This window comes from Peromyscus maniculatus, chromosome 21 (assembly GCF_049852395.1).
Source record: "Peromyscus maniculatus bairdii isolate BWxNUB_F1_BW_parent chromosome 21, HU_Pman_BW_mat_3.1, whole genome shotgun sequence".
Taxonomy (NCBI): Eukaryota; Metazoa; Chordata; class Mammalia; order Rodentia; family Cricetidae; genus Peromyscus; species Peromyscus maniculatus.
This window is the reverse complement of record NC_134872.1, coordinates 47,367,764-47,387,218: the sequence shown is the minus strand read 5'-3', so window position 1 is coordinate 47,387,218 and position 19,455 is coordinate 47,367,764. Positions and strand designations below refer to the sequence as shown.

The following is a 19,455-nucleotide window of genomic DNA, read 5'->3' as shown; positions in this document are numbered from 1 at the left end:
TTAATTCGGTCCTTGGTAGGACTGCTTTTTAACTATTAAGAGCATGTAATAGCTAAGACATACCGCTTCTGCAGTCCAGGACAGACAGGCAGCTCTTGGCTTCTCCAGCCTGCAAGGGCTGCTGCTGTTCTCTATCAGCCTCACGCAGGTAACCAGTAACTGTCTGCTCACTCTCAGCCTGGAGAATAAGTGGAGGACCTGCCCAGAGAGCTTTGGAATCCCGGATACTGGGGCTGGAGCATGGGCCATAGCCCGCTGTGTTACGCCATTCCCAGAAGGACTGGACACCCAGCCCCTCTATGAGTCTTGAGGAGAAGGACTCAAGGCTTGTGTTAGGTATGGCCATGCAGCTGGAAAGAATGATCTCAGCTGGGCATAACAATGGCGCACGCCTTTAATCCCAGCACTCAGGAGGCAGAGTCAGCCTGGTCTGCATAGGGAGCTTCAGGACAGCCAGGGCTACACAGAGGTAACGTGTCTCAAAACAAAGCAAAACCACCACCACTACCAACAACAACAAACAAACAAACAAAAAAAGGAGAGGCTAATCTTTCGGGGTTAGGGATGAAGCTGGAGAAGCTGGGTTGAAAGTAGCAGGTCCACAAGTTAGTGAGATGGTTCATCCGGTAAAGGCACCCACCACCAAGCCCGATGCCCTGAGTTTGATCCCCAGGACCCACGTGGTGAAAGGTGAAAACTGACCCCCACATGTTGTCCCCTAACTTCATGCTGTGTTGTGTGCCTCCTCCCACACCCAAGGTGGAGCCTGGAGCATGTCAGCTACATCCAGATGAAAGAACTGGACAGCCCAGCTCAGGGACAGCTTCCGAGCGATGTCTCAGAGGAAGCGAGGGCTGTGGGGATGCTTAGAGGGGAAGACCACCACAGCTGCCTTCTGGTCATTCCTGCCCGCCCATGTCCACTCCACCCCTGCTCAGTTACGTGTTCTCTTTTTCTCTGACACCTTCTTACCTGTCCTCAACCCCCAAGACCTCCACCTACCCACATACCCCAACGAGGCATCACGATTCCTAACGAAATGGAACCACTGCCAGATGAAATATATTACTATTAAATACTTAATTCTTCTAGTGAGCAGAGAGCAGGCAGTATGAATACGATTATTAAAGAAAATTACTTTGGCTGATCAGATATTTCTGCATGCTAATTTCTGACCCCTCTCTCTCCTCACTCTCGCTTCTTGTCCCTTAGAGACCAGGACAGATAAAATTCCATCACAAATAGCTGATTACCAAGGCTCACATTTAAAAAAAATCACATTTTCCCTTGCCTCCCTCTTTCTCTGGTATCTTTTTTTATGCTGATGTCCTTGCTTGGAGAATGGGTAACCCTAGATAGCAGAGCTGCGGGTTGGACATCAGGGAAGACTTGTTCTTTTCTTTCTCACAACATATCTACTATTCCAACCTAGATAGGCGCATCAGCTCGAGGGACTGCTCTCAGAGATCTAATCACGGCCGCCTGCTTCAGTGTTCTGTGCCTAAGTACACAGTGGGGCGGCCCACTAACCAAGACGGCCAACCGAGCACAGGGTGGAATGCCAGGGCCTTAAGAGAGGAGCAGGAAGTGACATGAGGCTCCGCCCTGAGGGGAGGGGCTTCCTTACTGTTCAGCGCTTTCTGATTGGAGAAGTTTTAGGTTTTTCTAGAGAAAACCCTAGTGAACTTTATTTACACATTAAGTCCCAGACTTTCATGTGTGAATTTATATGTATGTCCAATACCTAACTCAGAAATTCAGAGTTAGTTTGTTTCCACACCTTGTTTTTTTCCCCCATCTGCAAAATGGGACCCCTACTGTGTGCACCTTATTAGAATGAGGGTTCGTGAGTTAAAATGTGGGTCCCAGAACACTGCCTGGCACCGGCCAAGCACCACGGGAGGACTTACTACTGTGTCTAGTACTGTTACTAATACTACATTACTTGTGGCTATGTATAATTTTTAAATGTGTCTTCTGCCTGCTCATGAATGATCTACTCCCTTTTGCCTTTTCTATATCATTTACACCAAAGCTTTTTTTTTTTTTTTTGGCTGACATGGAACCCACCACCATGTGGACCAGTCTAGTCTCAAATTTACAGAGACTGGCCTGCCTCTGCTGTGCTGGGACTCTTTCTTTCCTGCCTTGCTCATCTTTTTGACATAAGCCTCCAGCCAGACTGATGGAATTGCAGATGTGGACCACTGAGCCCTGATTTGACTAGGCTCTTTTTATCTATCTATCTATCTATCTATCTATCTATCTATCTATCTATCTATCTATCTATGTACCTGTCTACTTGTCTACCTACCTATTATCTATCTATCTATCTATCTATCTATCTATCTATCTATCTATCTATCATCTATCTATCTATCCATCTCTCTCTATCCATCCAGCCATTCATCCATCTATCTAGTGCACGTGTGTTGGGCTCCAGTGCACTTGTGGAGGTCAGAGGACAGCCTTCTGGAGTCCCTCCTTCCCGTCACATGGGTTCTTACTGTTGAACTCAGGTCATCAGGATTTGGTGGCAAGCATCTTTGCCTGCTGAGCAATCTCTCCAGCCTTTGACAAGTTTCTTAACGCCTCTTGGATTGTCTTCTGAACAATTCCTAAAGCCCACTGGGAACCCCTTCTCAGTTCAGCTCACCAACGCCAGAGCACTTTCTACGGTTCTGACAGTTGGAGGTGGTGAGGGGAGCCTGCTAAAAATACAGCCATCCCCAGAACCCCAAAAGCCTTCAATTTACCTGCTTTTATAAAAAGATGCTTTCTTAGGTGTCACCAGGAGGAAGGTATAATTACAGCCTGGGAATGTTAATTCCTTTGCTCCTGGTATGCAGGATCTCTGCTCTGCGGGGCTCCTGTCCTCCTCAGAGCCTTGGAAAAGGAGATGGGCAGGCACAGGAGGGGACCACGGTGGGAGGCATACCAGCCTGGAGCCTGCAGGGCACAGGACAACTGGGTGAAGCCTAGAGGAGTCTCCTGCATGCATGTCTGGGGCCGGACAAAGTGGTACCGGGGACAGAGACCCAGCCAGGCTGTGGAAGGGGCCTGTTTCATATAGTAACATCACACTTCATCAGTGGTGTCCTGCCAGCGCCCAGTTCACTTTCCTGATTTTTCCTGGGGTGGGGGAGGGGTGCTGGCTCCAGTGCTTCCCTCTAGGTCACAGTGGGGTGACATACCTTTGGTATATGGGAAGCATCTCATAGCAGTCTCCATGGTCCTTCCTAACCTTTTCCTTGCAAATGCAGTGTCTGCATTGCCGAAAGCACTGGGTCACAGTGGCGGAATTCACAGTGTAGACAGGGAGCAGAGCACAAACACTAATAACAAGAAAATAAACCTCAGGTTGTTTATAGTGGGGCACACATTTAATCCCAGCATTAGGGAGTCCGAGGCAGGAGGATCTCAAGTTCAAGTGAGTTCAAGACCAGCCTGGTCTACAGAGTGAGTTCAGGATAGCCAGGACTATGTAGAGACACTCTGCCTCAAAACAAAGAAAACAAAATAAAATGAAGCAAAAGCTGAACAAATGAACTTTGTGGAAACTAAGCTGCTAAAGAAGAAAGGACCCAGGTTAGAGAGATGGCTCAGAGGTTACGAACACTGGCTGCTCTTGCAGAGGACAAGGTCCTTTGCCAGCACATACATGGCAGCTCCCAACCATCTGTGACTCCAGTTCCAGGAAACCTGATGCCTTCCTCTTCTGGCCTTCTCAGGCACTGCACACACATGGTGCACAGACATACATGCATGCTAATACTCATACACATCAAATAATATTAAATAAATCTTTATTAATCTTTTAAAATCATTATTTTATTTTTTTGTACTTGGATGTTTTGCCTGTACAGATGTATGTCTGTACAGCATGCACATGCGTAGTGCTGGAGGAGACCGGAAGAGAGCGTTGGATTCTCTGGAACTAGAGTTACAGATGCTTGATACTTGGAATTGAACCTGGTGAGCCATATTTCCAGTCCCCATGAAATAAATCTTTTTTTTTTTTTTTAAGACTTATTTATTATATGTAGTGTTCTGTCTGCATGTGTCCCTGTAGGACAGAAGATGGCACCAGATCTCATTATAGATGGTTGTGAGCCACCATGTGGGTGCTGGGAATTCAATTCAGGACTTCTGGAAGAGCAGTCAGTGCTTTTAACCACTGAGCCATCTTACCAGCCCCATGAAATAAATCTTAAAAAAAAGGAGGAAGAGGAGGAGGAAAAGATTGAGGGATCCCAATCAAGACACCCCTGACCCCTACCCCCACACCCAGGCATCTCAGCGTCTTGAGAGGGAGCTCAGAAAATGGTTTCTGGAAGAGACAATTGGCCAGAATGGCCTGGGAGGACCAGAGCAGAGGGTCTCTCTCAACAGACCCTGTTCTAGGAGGGAGAAGTTGAAGGCTGAGCTCCATTCTTCAGCCTGGCTCAGGTCAGGGCAGAGTAGGTGAACCTGCAGGGCGGCCTGCTGGTCCAGCCTGAGTGGCTATCTTGCTCCACCTCCACTGAGTGGAGGATCTTGGGAGCAGAGGTGGGGGTGGGCCCACTGACCCTCTGGGGAGCTGGCTGGCCTGAGATGCTGTGGAACACTGGTCCCGAGGCTGTATATACACAGGGCCTGGAATGTTTATTTTTCCTTATTGACTTTCTCCAAATAAACCCCTGGCCAGCAGAAAGGGCTCTCGGCAGCAGCTGTTTACCCAGAGTTTGTGATAAAGGGCCTTCTCCATAGCAACAGGTGGCAATGCGCAGCTCTTGGGGGACAGGGTTGTGCTTACTCAGTGGGAAAGAAAAAGAGAAAGAAGGAGGAGGGAGAACAGGACGGAAGGAAGGAGGAGATGAAAGACAGGGGAAGAGTCTGAGAGTCTGAGGGAAAGGGAAAAAGGAGGGAGAGAGAGAGAGATCCAATAGGAGACAGGTGGAGTGTGGTGGAGGGTAGCTGGGGTGAGAGGGTGGGGGAGGCTGGAAAGTGAACAGAAGGAGCAGGGAAAAACCTAGAAGGAATTGAACAGTTCCTGTCCTCATGGCAACTTCTCTTTCTTTCTTTCTTTCTTTCTTTCTTTCTTTCTTTCTTTCTTTCTTGTTTTGTTTTTTGAGACAGGGTTTCTCTGTGTAGTTAGAGCCTGTCCTGGATCTTGCTCTATTCACCAAGTTGGCCTTGAACTCACAGAGATCTGCCTGGCTCTTCCTCCCAAGCGCTGGGATTAAATGTGTGTGCCACCACCACCTGGCCAGCTTCTCTTTCTTAAAAGAATTTTTTTTTTTTTTTTTTTTATTGTATGAGTGTGTTTTGCCGGCACGTGTGTACATGCACCACATGCATGCCCGGTCTCCGTGGAGGTTAGTAGAGGATGTTGAATACCCTGGAACTGGAGTTACAGATGGTTGTGAGCCACCATGGGTGCTGGGAACCCAACATGTGCTTTTAACAACTGAGCCATGTCTCCAGGCTCTAAGGATCTGTTTCACTTTTCTTTATGTGTCTATGTATGTTTTCGTGTGTGTGTGTGTACATGTGGGTGTCCAGGGAGGCCAGGAGAGGGCCTCTGGTCCCTTGGAGTTGGCATCACTGGGGCCGGTGTCTTTATCTCAGGCTTCCACTTCTGCATCACAACTAGGGGAGGCCACGTTCCTGATGCTCAAAGACACCGAGGCGGTAGTGTGTTTCTGAAGAAACCCCGAGGCACTAATACCACGTCCTTTCCAGCACTGGAGAGGACACACACACATACACACACACACACACACACACACACACACACACACACAGAATAACTTAAATAGGTCTCTTACACTCCTGCTCCACCCCAAAGCATGAGAGAGTCCACACTAAGCGAGTAGCCGTCAGTGGAAATTTGAGATGAAGTCAAGGCCAGCTCCAGGACTTGCCTCTGCCTCCCTGCTGCTGGTGCTCGCTCCCCAAGACTTCTTGGCCTGCAGGTGTGCCTGTCCTACCTCCCACGGCTGGATGGCATTTCCCTGTCTTTCTGCAGAGGCGGCCGCGGCGGGATGGTTTCCATTGTAGAAGGACACCTGCCCACATCCTGTCTGATTTCATCTTAACTGGATTGCACCCGTAAAGATCAGATTTCCAAACTAGGTCACGTGAGCAGGTGTCAAGGTTGGGACTTGAAGATATCTTCTGGAGCGGTCCAACTATAGCCATTGCAGGGGTTTCATCCTGTGAGCAGCAGAGATGGCTGCCTGTGAGACTCTCAGGCAGCAGACACGTTCCCCCCCTTCCCCCCCTGCTCCCTCCCCCCACCGCCATGTCTTCTGTTGCAGAGGTGGTGCCCTTTTGCAACAGGGAGGGGGAGAACTTGGGATGAGGAGGGGACAGGAGGTGACTTTGGGAGTGTGGTGCCTCTGGTGGCCTGTACCACCAGTATCCTAGCCTCATGAGGATGAGGAGGGAGAATGATGGCTGGCGCAGGCAGGTACAACTTGAGGTTTGGTGCATTCTTGATATTTCCCACGAGCTTTGCTTTCTCCTCAGCAGTATATGGAAACTCACTTGGGAATCCCCCACCTGAATGGTGCCCACTCCTTGGGATTGTAGTTTATGTTCGAGAAGTGCATGAAGGGACCCAGGTGTCCATGGGGGCATGTGGACGTGGCAGAGTCTGTTCCAGAAATCTGGAGGTGAGGACATTAGTGAGGATTCTACAAGTTGGACACAGGGCAGCCTTGGCATCTTCTGGCTCACCAAGTACTCACATGAGGAGACTCAGTGGGACATGTGACTGGAGTCAGTGGTCAGAATGAAAGCGTACATCCATGCCTTTCAGAGATATAGACACAAGTACACCTCACAGACACACCTGCATCTCAGACACACGCTGGACAAAAACCACGCACACACTTTCTATGTACCTGATACACACATATGCTTCACACGCACTCATGTACCTCATAGACACACTTCACACATATGCATCTCACGTACCCTACATGCACTCCTCACATATATACCTCATAGACACATCTCATACATATTTAACATATTCCTTATATACACACCTCACACACACACACACACATACCTCAAAGACTTTCTCATACTACTTTACACACATCTCACACACATTTCACAGACATACCTCTCACACACATATACCTCACACACATACACTGCACGCAGACACACTTCATAAACACCTCACACACATATACCTCTCACCCTCTCCCAGACAGGCACCAACACAAGCTCAAGGCACTTGCAAACTCATCTCTAATCCCTTATACACTGAGAGTCTATACAGCGCAGTACAACCCACATTTATTTGTTCATAGGCAAATCTTCCTTGAGCAGCTTCTGTGGGTCAGGACTGTTCTCGTCCTTGGAGAACCCACAGGCCACAAACGTGGAGGTGACATTTTTCCTTGGGGAGACAGACAACAGGAAAAACAAAAAGTCAAGTCACATCGTCCAGGAGAAGGAATTCCAGCTGTGGAGAGAAGGGCCAAGGGAAGGAGTTTGGGGGACATGCTGAACGCGCCCTCCCAGCCAGTCCAGCTGAGGCGGCGGCGGCGGCGGCGGACGTCTGCCCGGGGGCTCTATGGGGTCCCCAGCCGTCAGCCCTCCCCCAGGATGCACAGCTCTGTTTCTGCAGAGTGTCAGCTTCCTTGTTACTATTCTCACCCTCATTACAGAACTGTCCTCACCCCCAAACACAACAAGCACGCAGCGGCGGCAGCGCTGGCTGTTCCACGCGCCGTGAGGAGACAGGGCTTGTTGCTTGAGATGCTGGAGAGGGCGGTCACAGCCACTGGAAGGGAGGACAAGCTGACGCCTTGAGTGGGGGGAGGTAGGCAGCCTCTGCCGGGTGTCAACTCCTTCTCTCCTCTCTGTCCTGTGAGGAGCCCTACCAAGGAGGCTCCTGCTAATTGTTTACTGTAGCTGGTGCCTGCAACTACAGAGGACTTCAGAGCTCAGCCATACCCTGTTCCTCCTCCGTCTCTGCAGCCAGTCATTCAGAGCCTTGCCAAGTACTTAGTATGTGCTTTATAAACTGTACTTAGTAGGTGCTTTATTAGTACTGCTCAAAAACAGTCCAGGATCGGAATAAAACTAGATATAATGCCGGGAATGTAGTTTACCAGTGGATGTTTTTCTGGCATGGCCAAGCTCTCATGGCTAAAATGAAGTCATAATAAACAAGCGGAATTTGCTGTTGCCCTAGTCCTGTGGGAGGGATGGAGGTGAGAAGGTTGACAGGCAGAACAAGGACCTTCCTCACTCTTGCCTCAACAGTCTAGGCTTTTCCAGAATCAGTCTTTGAATTTCCACTGTTATAGACGTATCCCTTTGTGTTCAGCTTGTCCTCCTCTGCTCTCCTGGGAAAGACAATGTACTTGGTGACCATTGATGTGGAGTGGGTGCCCTTGAAGGAGTCCTGGAACTTCCCACAGTCTCAGGGTCCTGGTGTGTAAAGTGGAATGTTGCCTATGCTTCCTCGTGGGCCTAGGTGAGGGCTGAACAGATGGCCCATCACACAACTCTCCACACAATGGCTGGCACCAGCCGCTCAGGGGATGCTGTTCATACATGAGGCAGGTGGGTGCCACTGGGGTGGGGTGGGATGAAGGGAAACGGGCTGACCATCTCCCCACGTTTGCTGGCCTTGGATTGGCTAGACAGACTGGGGAAGGGGAGGGTCTGGAGGGCAGAGGGGAGGGGCCTTGAGGGATCTGAGAGCTGCAGCGCCTGGATGGACTCAGGCCGCTGGAAATGGATTGCTGCAAAGACTGGGGGGGCGGGGGGGGGGGCGGTGGCTAAGAGGCAGACTGGGGATGTGAAGAACAGGAGGGCTATCAGGTTTTCTTCCTGCCCTAGCGATGAGCACAGGGGAGACAGCTAGAGAACAGAGCCCTCAAAGTTTCCAGCACATTCCTGCTAAAATTAGCCCCGTCTTGTGTGAGCAACTATATTTAAACCAGCGGCCTGTCAGAGACACTGGTGAACCAAGGCACAAGCCAGCGGGTGGAGGGCCAGGGAGATGCAGGGATTCTGGTGGCCTGTGGGGCATGGGCAAGCTGCCCAAGGCCCGGGCAAGGCCAGGGCCACCTGACGCTTGGGGAATTTCACCAGGCATGGGAGTACGCAGGCGCAGGACTCCCAGACAGGCTTCCGTGACTCCCACCTCTGTCCCAGCTGCAAGGCAGAACTCAGATGGGGAAGGCAGTCCACACGCAGACACGGACCCAGCCCTGCGCAGCTCAGGGGGGCGGAAGGGCACTCCAGGGGGAGGAGGGGACCAGGAAAAGCGGGAAGGGGCAAGCATAGCTCGCGTGCAGGAGTCTGATTCAAGGGACGGCTGTGGTGCAAAGCGGCCTCAGTAGACAGCAGCCTTTCAGAGACCTTGGGACCACGTGCTCCTTGCTCTAAGGTGAGGGGAGCCCAAGTTGCCCCCCCCCCCCCCCGGCCATCTTTCCCTGCCTGCTGCAGCCTCTCCAGGGAGAGGGAGTGCGTTCTGATAAGACACTTCTACCTGAGGCCTGGGCCATTAAGTTTGATGTTGAAAAGAGGATATTTTATTACCTAGGAATATATCTGCATCTCTTAGCGGGGCTAGCTCAGCCTCTATCCTGCCTACAGCCTCTTCAGACAATTCGAGCTGCCTCTGTTTGACCCCACCATTCCGGGTAAGCCCCACAAGAAAGGGTTTTCTTGAGTCCAGCCGACCTCTTCCACCTGCTTTATGTTTGCGTGTGTGTGCACGCATACTTGTGCGTTCATACGCTAGGAACAAGCGAGGTGACCCACAAGGCCCTCCTGTTGCCCTCTGAGAACTTGGCTGTTCTAGCCCATTCTAGAGGGCCCTGTGTGCTTAGCTCCTCAGGCTGGCGCGATCCAATTCAGCTGGGCAAAGTCCCATGCCTCCCTAAGTAGCCCCAAAGCCTGGCACAGCACCCCAAGTATGACCCGCTTGAGGTGGCGTTCTGTGGACTGAGGCCACAGCTGTTCTGCCTGCCTCTGGGCAGGTTCTCACCTTCCTGTCTCACACTGCGGAGCCGCAGGCCGGTCCTGCTCTTCCTTGTCCATCAGCCCTGTGTTCTAGTCTTGAAAGAAACAATCTTCCAGGACGAAGATCGCTCAAGTGGGTAAAGAGTCTGCTCAGCAAGCCCACGGGCCTGAGTGCCATCCCCAGAACCCGAATTTAAAACATCATCATCATCACCACCACCACCACCAACAACAACAAAAATAACAACAGCAGCAGCAGCAGCAGCCAAGTGAGATGCCGGTGTGCTTTTATAAACCTGCTGGAGAGGCAGAGGCAGAGGGCTGCCTAGAGTTCACAGCCTAGCCAATCCGGTCTACTTCCTGAGCAGCAGGCCAGTGAGAGACCTTGTCTCTAAAAACAGGTGAATATGCCTGAGGAAGAACACCTGAGGTTTATCTCTGGCCTCCACATGCACATACATTCACACACACACACACACACACACACACACACACACACACACACACCTTGCCTGAAAACCAACAAAGCTCAGAAGAAATCCATGTGAATGATTAGAGAGAGGTTCCAGACTCGATGTTTGGCTCAAAGCTCTCCTGATCCTACCCCATATATAGCCCCAAGATGGGAACACTTACGCTTTCAGCAGCTCGGCCCTGTTGGCAGCCTCTGGCTCCTAGGTCTTGGCTCACTCCTGGGTGGATGTAATCCCCACATAGGGAACGAGTGGCACAACTCTTGCGGTTCACTCCATATTCAGAAACCCTTAGTGAAATTACAGCTTTAATTAAGTACAGCTGGCTGTACGTTATACTCCGTATAATTATCATGTTATTATTATTATCACTTAGACAAAAGTTCAAACAAAGTTTATTGTAAATACTGTTTGGCAGAAATAACCGGGAGAGCTAAGGGCTCTGGGCTTGTCTGAGTGACAAGGGGGTGGAGATGAGTGAAGGATCTTCTGGGAGGAGCAGGTGAACAGGGGGAGCTAAGGAGGATGAGCCTAGGGGCGGGGCCTGCTAGACAGCTATGCCCCCCGGACAAGTTCCTCTCCTGTCTCTGGGCCTCAGTTACCTTCCGTTGGATGGAGAAGGAACCATACATTCCACAAATAATGAGTGAGTCATATGTCCTAAGCAGTGGTCTCTGCTTTGGAGCTCAGAGGCCAGCTGTGTAGACAGAAGGTCTACCTTCCCAGAGCTGAAATTCCAGGATAAAGTGGAAAGCTAACCAACGGATGTAAAATTAAGCTTGCGCCGTGATGTCAGGGAGCCAAGAGTATACAGAGGGAAAAGACAGCAGGGGCCAAGGACTACTGGGGTGACTGGGGGTGCTATGTCAGGAAGGCCGACTCTTCCCCTGGAGAAAGAAGGAAAAAGTGAGCGCAGGGAAAGCCTCTTCAGTGGAGGAACCGTGAGTTCCCTCTGAGGCAGGAGCCTGGTCAGCGTTGTCCAGGAATACTAGGAAGCCAGAGTGTATGGAGCAGAGGAAGGGAAGGGAAAGTGGGAAGAGGTGGTTTTAGAGGAAGTAGGACGCTGAGCCTAGGAGACCTGCCAGGCTGTGAAGTGGGACTAGAACTTACCCAGAAGGTGCCTCAATGGGCTCAGCAGTTAAGAGTTCGTGCTGCCCTTCCAGAGGACCTAAGTTTGATTCCAAGCACCCACATCCGGAAGCTCAAAACTGCCTATAACTCCAGCTGCAGGAATCTAGGGCCTCTTCTGGAATCTGTAGGCACCTGTACTCATGTGGCATTGACTCACACAGACATATAGACATGTAAATAAAATTTAAAAGTATACGCCTCTAATAAGTGATGGGAGGCCATTTTGGGGTCATGATCAGAATTAGATTCAAATGAGGGTTGCTGGACTGGGGAGTTGGCTCAGTGGGCTAGAGCATTTGCTGAGCACGCATGAAGTCAAAAGTTCAAATCCCTAGCACCTCTCTAAAGAGCCAGGTGTGGCTGTGTGCATTTGTGATTTTAGTGCTTGGGACTGGAAGCAGGAGGATTGTTAAGATCTGCTGGCTACCACCTCAGCTCTGGGTTCAGTGAGAGACCCTGTCTCAAAGTATTGAGGTAGAGACTGATGTGAAAGATGCCTGGCATTCTCCTCTGGCCTCTGGCTCTGCATGAAGTGGATGTGAACCACATGCGTGTGCGTGCACACGCACACGCACACGCATTAGGATTGCCGAAGTTCCTTCTGACCCTCCTAAGATCCTAAGACTTTATTCCTTAAGACAGATTTACCGTCTGTCACAGGCACACAGTGACTGGGCTCAGCAGGGTGTTTTTCCTGTGGGGTCTCTCACTTGGTTCCAACAGGAGGCAGCTGGGACTGGAGCCAGACAAAGGCTGGAACCGGAGGGATGTCCAGGCTGTATCTGTTTCACTCACATGTCTAGCATCTCAACGGGGTGGACATAACTGCTGGGCGCTGGGCCAGGCAACCTTCCCTGTGTCCCGGTGACCTCTCCACGAAGCCAAGTGTGGCTTGTCACCATGGTGGACTCCTCCCGAGGTACTTGACAGTGAACTCGACAAGAGGCAAGCTTATTGTGGCCTACCCTTGGAAGTTGCATGGGGCTACTTTATCCTGTCCATCCCAGATTCAGCAGGAGAGATCCTTCCTACACAGGGACATGCATTTGAGGCCGCATGTTAATGTAAGGCCACCTTTGAGCCCAATAGGGAAGTCACAGAAATATTAACAATTGCCATGGGCCAGGCCTCAAGAGCTTCCAATGGGCCAGGCCCTGATCTGGCATCCACACTTTATTCGATTTTCTTATCAACATTGTGAGGTGGAGGCAGGATCAACAACCAGAGTTTCCAAGTGGGGAAATCTGAGGCACAGAGAGGCTGACCACTGACTCGGAGTCACTCAGCCGGACAGTGGAGACTGGGATTGAGTCCAGGCTGTCTGGCTTCAGTTCTGCTTCTGCAAACTCCAGCTTCCTCAGCAGCTGGAGGAGAAGCACTTCCAAACAGCTGGAGGCAGAGAACCCTTTCCTGGTCTCCCCAGCATCCCGTGCTCTGGGATGTGGCAAGTATCTCTGTGTGTGCATGTATTTATTTTATGTGTATGGGTGTTTTGTTTGCATGTATGTCTGTGCGCCACATGTGTGCCTGGTGCCAGCAGAGGCTAGAACAGGGTGTGTGACCCGCTGGGACTGGAGTTAACAGAGGGCTGTGAGCCACCATGGAGGTAGCTGGGAACAGAATCCCAGATCCTCTAGAAGAACAGCCTGCCTTAATTAATTAACTAACTAATTAATTAATTTAGAGATAGGGTCTGTCTACATATCCCTGGCTGACCTGAACTTATTACATGGAGGAAGCTGGCTTTGAACTCAGAGAAATCTGCCTGCCTCTGTTTCCTGAGTACTGGGATTAAAGGCGTGTGCCACTGCACGAGGCTCCTGCCTGTGTTCTTAACCTCTGATATTCTCCAGGCTCTCACTTCATTTTATGAAACACGTAGAACAAAGGGAGTGTCTACATGGACCTGGCAAAAGGCAGGTGACTTTAAGGTAGGTTTGGACTCCCAACTCCTGATGGGTATGGGGTGGGGAGGGTTGAAATGGGCTTGCATAGGCCTGCCATGCTTTCCTCGGGGGTCTCAAACCCACTTTGCCCTGATTTGGGAACAGGGGGCAGGTTGCTCTGGTGGCCCAGCTCCTGCCAAGGACCTGTTGTTCACCCTCCACCCTGCCCATCACCTGGCTGGGCCCCCAGACCAGGCTGTCACTGACACAGGCAGGAGTCCCCAGGCTGATACCCCATGGCAGCCACACTCGCACAAATCTTTAATTGTTTAGTTTAAAGAATTGTGTTTTGACCGCGAGGGGATTTTGGCTGGAGCTCAAGAAGTGATAACGATATTCTGCTGCCAAGACGTCTCCGCGGCTCTCTCTGTGTTAATGTGCACTTTCAAGACGCTCCAATTAACTGCATCAGCTCTGGGGAGAGAAAGGGAGAGGGAATCGGCAGGGGGAGAATGGGAGGAGAGCAGACAGGGCCCCCCAGTCTTTTTATTAGCAAACAAGTGGGGGTGGGTGGATGGGTGACAAAATTCTTCAGGCCTGGTTCCAGTGAAGTGGTGTCTCCTGCTGTGGAGGGGGGAGACTCTGATGAGAGGGAGATGTGGAGGGAGAGACTTGAAGGCCGCTACCCAGAGGCCTTGGCCTGAAATTCTCTGGGGGAACTGGCTCCACCTGTCTCTAACACAGTGGCTCACCCCTTCCTAAAATGCTGCGACCCTTTAACACACTTCCTCATACTGTGGTGACCCCACTATAAAATGATTCTTGTTGCTGCTTCATAACTGTATTTGCTATGAATTGTAATGTAAATATCTGGTATGCAGGATATCCGATATTCGACCCCTGTGAAAGGGTCGTTCCTCCCACGGGTTGAGAATATGCTCTGATGTCTCCCGTTCCCTACCTCTTTCCTCTTGCTGTGCACTCAAGGGTCCCTCTTACTCAGAGGGGGAAACAGGCACAGAGCCAGTCCTGGACAATCCTAGCAGCTCCCAGCCCCTCCCTCCCCAGCCTTTTCTTCCGTTTCTTTCGAGCCCCCTCACAATTCTTTCTGGAACTTTCTGGGCAAGGTTTACTCACAGACAGGGACTTCCCTCACCCTTCCTCTGCTGGGAACGCTCCTGCCAGGTACCTCGGGGCTGCTTTCCTCATTTCCCAGAGGCTTGAGGCTGAGTCCCAGCATGTAATCACCCTGTCACTTCCCAACCTTGCTTAGCTTTGTCTGCACAGCCTTGGCCGAGGTCTCGCGGTGACCACTGTGAGCACAGAGGGTTGGTTCCATTAAAACGAGATAGCATGGGTGCGTGCAGAGTCTTCAGTGACTCATCCTATTCGGACCGAGGACTGACCTAGGGCCTCACCCACAGAGGCAAGCACCCCACTACTGAACTATGTGCCCAGCTCCTTTTCTTTCTGAGACAGAGTCCCATCTATCTCAGTCTGGCTTTAAACCCTATGCGGTGGAGGATGCGCTTGCACTTCTGATCCCCCTGCCTCCACCTCCCAAGTGCTGGGGTTACCGGACACAGCTACATGCAAGTTAAGCAAGCACGCTACCATCTGAGCCACCCTATCCCCAACCTTTTTATTGTTATTTTTTATTTTTATTCTAGGCAGCTTCTTGCTGTGTGGTTCAGACTGACCTCGAATGTGTAGCCATTCATCTGCCTCTGCCTTCAGAATGCTGGGGTTAAGTTGTGTTCCACTATCCCAGGTTGCTCATAGAATGAATGAAGTCTACTTACCCGGGGCAGACCTTGCCAGACAGTCCCCTCCTCCATCTGTGTGGGCACCCTCCCTCACCTGCCACTTTCCTGACCCCTGACCTCAACTCTGCGTCTTGACCCTTAGCCTTGCTGACTCTCTCTAGGGTTCAACAGGGGCCTAACCCTGCCCTTCACCCCTGCTGTCGCCCTTCCCCCATTCAGCCAGCCCCCTTTTAATTAAATGTCCCAGGCGTTCAGAAGCCTGAACTCGCAAGGGCTTTTGGGATTCCACTTCTGCCCCGGGCCGGATCACAAGCCCACCAGGGCCAGGCAGGTTCCTGAATAAGGTACCAGGGGCTCTATCAGGTTCCCAGGTGGAGCTGGCCAGGGGAAATATGACCCTTCCCTGGCCTCCGGGTCCCTTCCTAGCAGAGTGTTAGGATGCTCTGCAGGTGACTGTGTTGGGGCCCCCGAGGTGGCCAGGCGACCAGGCGACGACTCTGCTCTTCAGCTCCATCCGAAAAAATGACTTTTCTACATGCGACCTCCCTCCAGCCAGTCCGCCTCACACACACTTGCACAGCCGGTTCTACCCCGAAGCATCTAGAAGCAGGAGCCCCCTTCAAAGAAGCACGCACGCATTCCGCTACTTCAGCATCCCGGGGTGGGGGGACCCCCACGGTTGAGGGACCAGGGCAGCCACTGAGGTGGGCCGGAGTTGACCCGGGCTAACGAGAAGCAAAAGAGGGCTCAGACTTTCTTGGGCTCCCCCTCCTCCAGCATCCCTCCCGGCCCCCCTAGGCCTCCAGGGGAGGGTCAGCGCGGGAGGCTCAGGTTACAGCGAGTCGAAGACAGGAAGATTTAGCGAGGGAGCCTCACAGCCGCACAGTGCGCCATTTGTCCGCCTTTGAAACCGGAGGCTGCTGGCCGAGCTGGGGGGCGGCGGGAGGCCGCAGGACGCCCGGGTGAATTATCGCCCGCTCGGGCCCCCTCCCCCAGCCCGGCTCCTGTTTCTCCAGGTGCTGGGGTGTTTTGCTACGTGTTAATTTGCCCCAGTTGACGCGCCCATTCGTGGCCCCAGCCCCGCAGCGGGAGGCCAGCCCGCCCTGGGGTGGCCCGCGGGGGCCCTGCAGTGCACAGAGGGGCGGCGCGAGCCCTCGAGGGACCGGGATCGGGTGGGAAATTTGCAGAGCTGGGGGGTGTCCGTACACAGATGGATTGCACCCCCTCTCCCTGCAGCCCCTCCAGCGCAGATGGGAGCGCTCTCACAGCGACCCCTGCCGGCTCCTGACGCCCCCTTTTTCCTCCAGGGAACTCGCTAGGGTTTGAGGCATCCTGTCCCTGGATACTTTTAAGTCTAGTCTGGCTCCAACAGCTATGATTTTTTTTTTTTTGAAAAAGACTTATTATTTTTGTGTCTATGTGTGTGGGCCTGCATGAGTTTATGTGCATTACGAGTGTCAGGAGTCCCCTAAAGCCAAGAAGAGGGCGCTGGATTCCCTCACCTGGAGTTAGGGGTGGCAACTGCCTTGTGGGTCCTGAAAAAACGGAACCTAGGTCATCTGCAAGGGAAGCGCTCTAAACTGCCTAGCCATCTCGCCAGCTCCTTCTCCCTCCTTCTTTTTGAGACTGGGTCTCACTATGTAACCCTGGCTGTCCTGGAATTCACTATGTAGACCAGGCTGGCCTGGAACTCACAGACATTCACCTGCCTCTGCCTCTCCAGGGCGGGAGGTTAAAAGTATGTACACCATTACAACTGGCTGGCTGCATCTATGAAGTTTATGAGACAGGGAGACTAAGGTTCTAAGTTAAGCAGTTTGCCCAAGGCCACACAGCTATTGAGCAGGATCTGGAGGTGAGTTGTGTTCTGAACCCGGTGTTTTTGGAAGGAGACAGGCAGGTAGGGTGGTCAACCCACCGCTGGCTGGGGTGGGCATGGGGGTTGGGGGCTGGCAATAAGGGAGATTGGGAAGCTAGGCACCAGCCTGACTTTGCCCTTTGACCCTGAGTGCTGGTGACCACTGCTCCCTAGAGGCTGAGCTAGGGTGAGGATTGGGTATGAGTCAGCCACTTGCCCCAGCTGGCTCTAGGGGTAACTAGCTAGCCTGAGGGGCACCACCCCCATCTCCCCACCTTCTGCAGCCTCACATGTCCTTGAAGATGGAGGAAGAACTGATTCCTGGGATGAGTGCAAAAGCTAACCCCTCAGACCTGACCTCCCGCTCTTCCCTCCCTCCCTCCCTCCCCTTCCTTCCTCAGAACGATGGAACCACTTCCCTGGACACTCCCCAGTCCCAGCCCACAATGACCTATCTCTCTCTTCCCCATACTGATCTTTCTCTCCCGCCACGTCGAAGCTCCTATGAGCCATGTAAGTGGTGGGCCAATCAGGGGAGGGAGAATGGCTGCCTCCATTTCCTACCCAGAGGACAAAAGGAACCCAGGGATCGGGACAGAATTTGGGCGATTACATCTCCCCTGAGCCATCTATTCCTCCCACACCAATCACAGCAGAGCTCCAGCCTGGACCCCTTGACCTCATCTCGGACTTGATTCTCAGCAGGAGTGTGGTTTCCTTACCTCCTGCTCTTGTCCAGACACCCAGGCTGAAGAGGAAGATCAAGAGTGAAGGGTGAGGGGAGCAGACCCAGGGAGAGAGGCTGCCAACCTTCCTCCCTGCCCACAGGCCTAACTCAAGTAGATCAGCCTGCCTTGGGCTTGAACCTGGTGGGACCTTTCTCTCGTGGAAATCTCTTTTGCTGATCTGTCTTCTGGATGGATTGTGAAGTTATGGGGGAGCTCAGCACACAGTAGGTGCTTTGTCTATGGTACCTTTCCAGGCCTTTGGTGAGTGGGTGACTGAGTAGGAGGGGCCATGAGAGGGTGTGTCTGTGAGGTGGGAGGAGTCAGAAGAGGGTGTGTCTGTGAAGTAGGAGTGGCCAGGAGAGGGTGTGTCTGTGAAGTAGGAGTGGCCAGGAGAGGGTGTGACTGTGAAGTAGGAGGAGTCAGGAGAGGGTGTGTCTGTGAAGTGGGAGGGGCCAGGAGAGGGTGTGTCTGTGAAGTAGGAGGGGTCAGGAGAGGGTGTGTCTGTGAAGTAGGAGGGGTCAGGAGAGGGTGTGTCTGTGAAGTGGGAGGGGCCAGAGAGGGTGTGTCTGTGAAGTAGGAGGAGTCAGGAGAGGGTGTGTCTGTGAAGTAGGAGGGGCCAGGAGAGGGTGTGTCTGTGAAGTGGGAGGGGCCATGAGAGGGTGTCTGTGAAGTAGGAGGAGTCAGAAGAGGGTGTGTCTGTGAAGTAGGAGGGGCCAGGAGAGGGTGTGTCTGTGAAGTGGGAGGGATCAGGAGAGGGTGTGTCTGTGAGGTGGGAGGGATCAGGAGAAGGTGTGTCTGTGAAGTAGGAGTGGCCAGGAGAGGGTATGTCTGTGAAGTGGGAGGAGTCAGGAGAGGGTGTGTCTGTGAGGTGGGAGGAGTCAGGAGAGGGTGTGTCTGTGAAGTAGGAGGGGCCAGGAGAGGGTGTGTCTGTGAAGTGGGAGGAGCCAGGAGAGGGTGTGTCTGTGAAGTGGGAGGAGCCAGGAGAGGGTGTGTCTGTGAAGTGGGAGGGGCCAGAGAGGGTGTGTCTATAAGGTGGGCAGGGACAGAGAGGGTGTGTCTTGGAGTTGAAGGGCCAGGAGAGGGTATATCTGTGAAGTGGGAGGGCCTGGCCTGTGAAGTAGATGATGCCATGATTGAACAGGTCTATGAAGTAGGAGGGCTCAGGAGGGTGTCTATGAAGTGGGAGGGGCCAGGAGAAGGTGGGTCTGTGAAATAGGTGGAGCTAGGAAAGGGAGAGCTCATTAGTAGGTGGAGTCAGGAAGAGAAGGCTTGTAGCTTGCTCTGGAATAGAGGAGACAAGGGCAGAAGGATGGACGATTGCCGGCCTTGGTTACTAGGTGGCGGCTTCAGTAGTGTGTGTCTGTTACTGAGTCATTCAGCAGAAGGAAAGACAGACGCAGGAAGCTCCCTGGAGCCAAGGGTGGAGGCGGCTTAAGTTCCCCTTTTTCCGAACACCCGAACCCTGCAGCACCTCCGTGTGCTCTCCTAGTAGCTGGTCCCAGAATCCGTTCTTGTCTTCCTTACTATTACGAGAATCAGCAATCCCTCTGCTGTACATGAGCCCCACTCAGAAGAAAGACTACGTCTTCCAGGTCCTTCCTCAGCAAGCACGGCCTTGACACAGTCAGC

At 52.3% G+C, this 19,455-nt stretch overlaps 1 long non-coding RNA gene across 1 annotated transcript; it reads right to left on the bottom strand.

Annotated features, from left to right (window-relative positions):
• Positions 1 to 13,780: 13,780 nt before the first annotated feature.
• On the bottom strand, positions 13,781 to 18,117 carry LOC143270040 (uncharacterized). The gene is made up of 2 exons (XR_013046900.1): positions 17,821 to 18,117; positions 13,781 to 13,948 (listed from the first exon to the last, which is right to left on the bottom strand). It is a non-coding gene; the product is annotated as an uncharacterized LOC143270040 (long non-coding RNA).
• Positions 18,118 to 19,455: the final 1,338 nt, after the last annotated feature.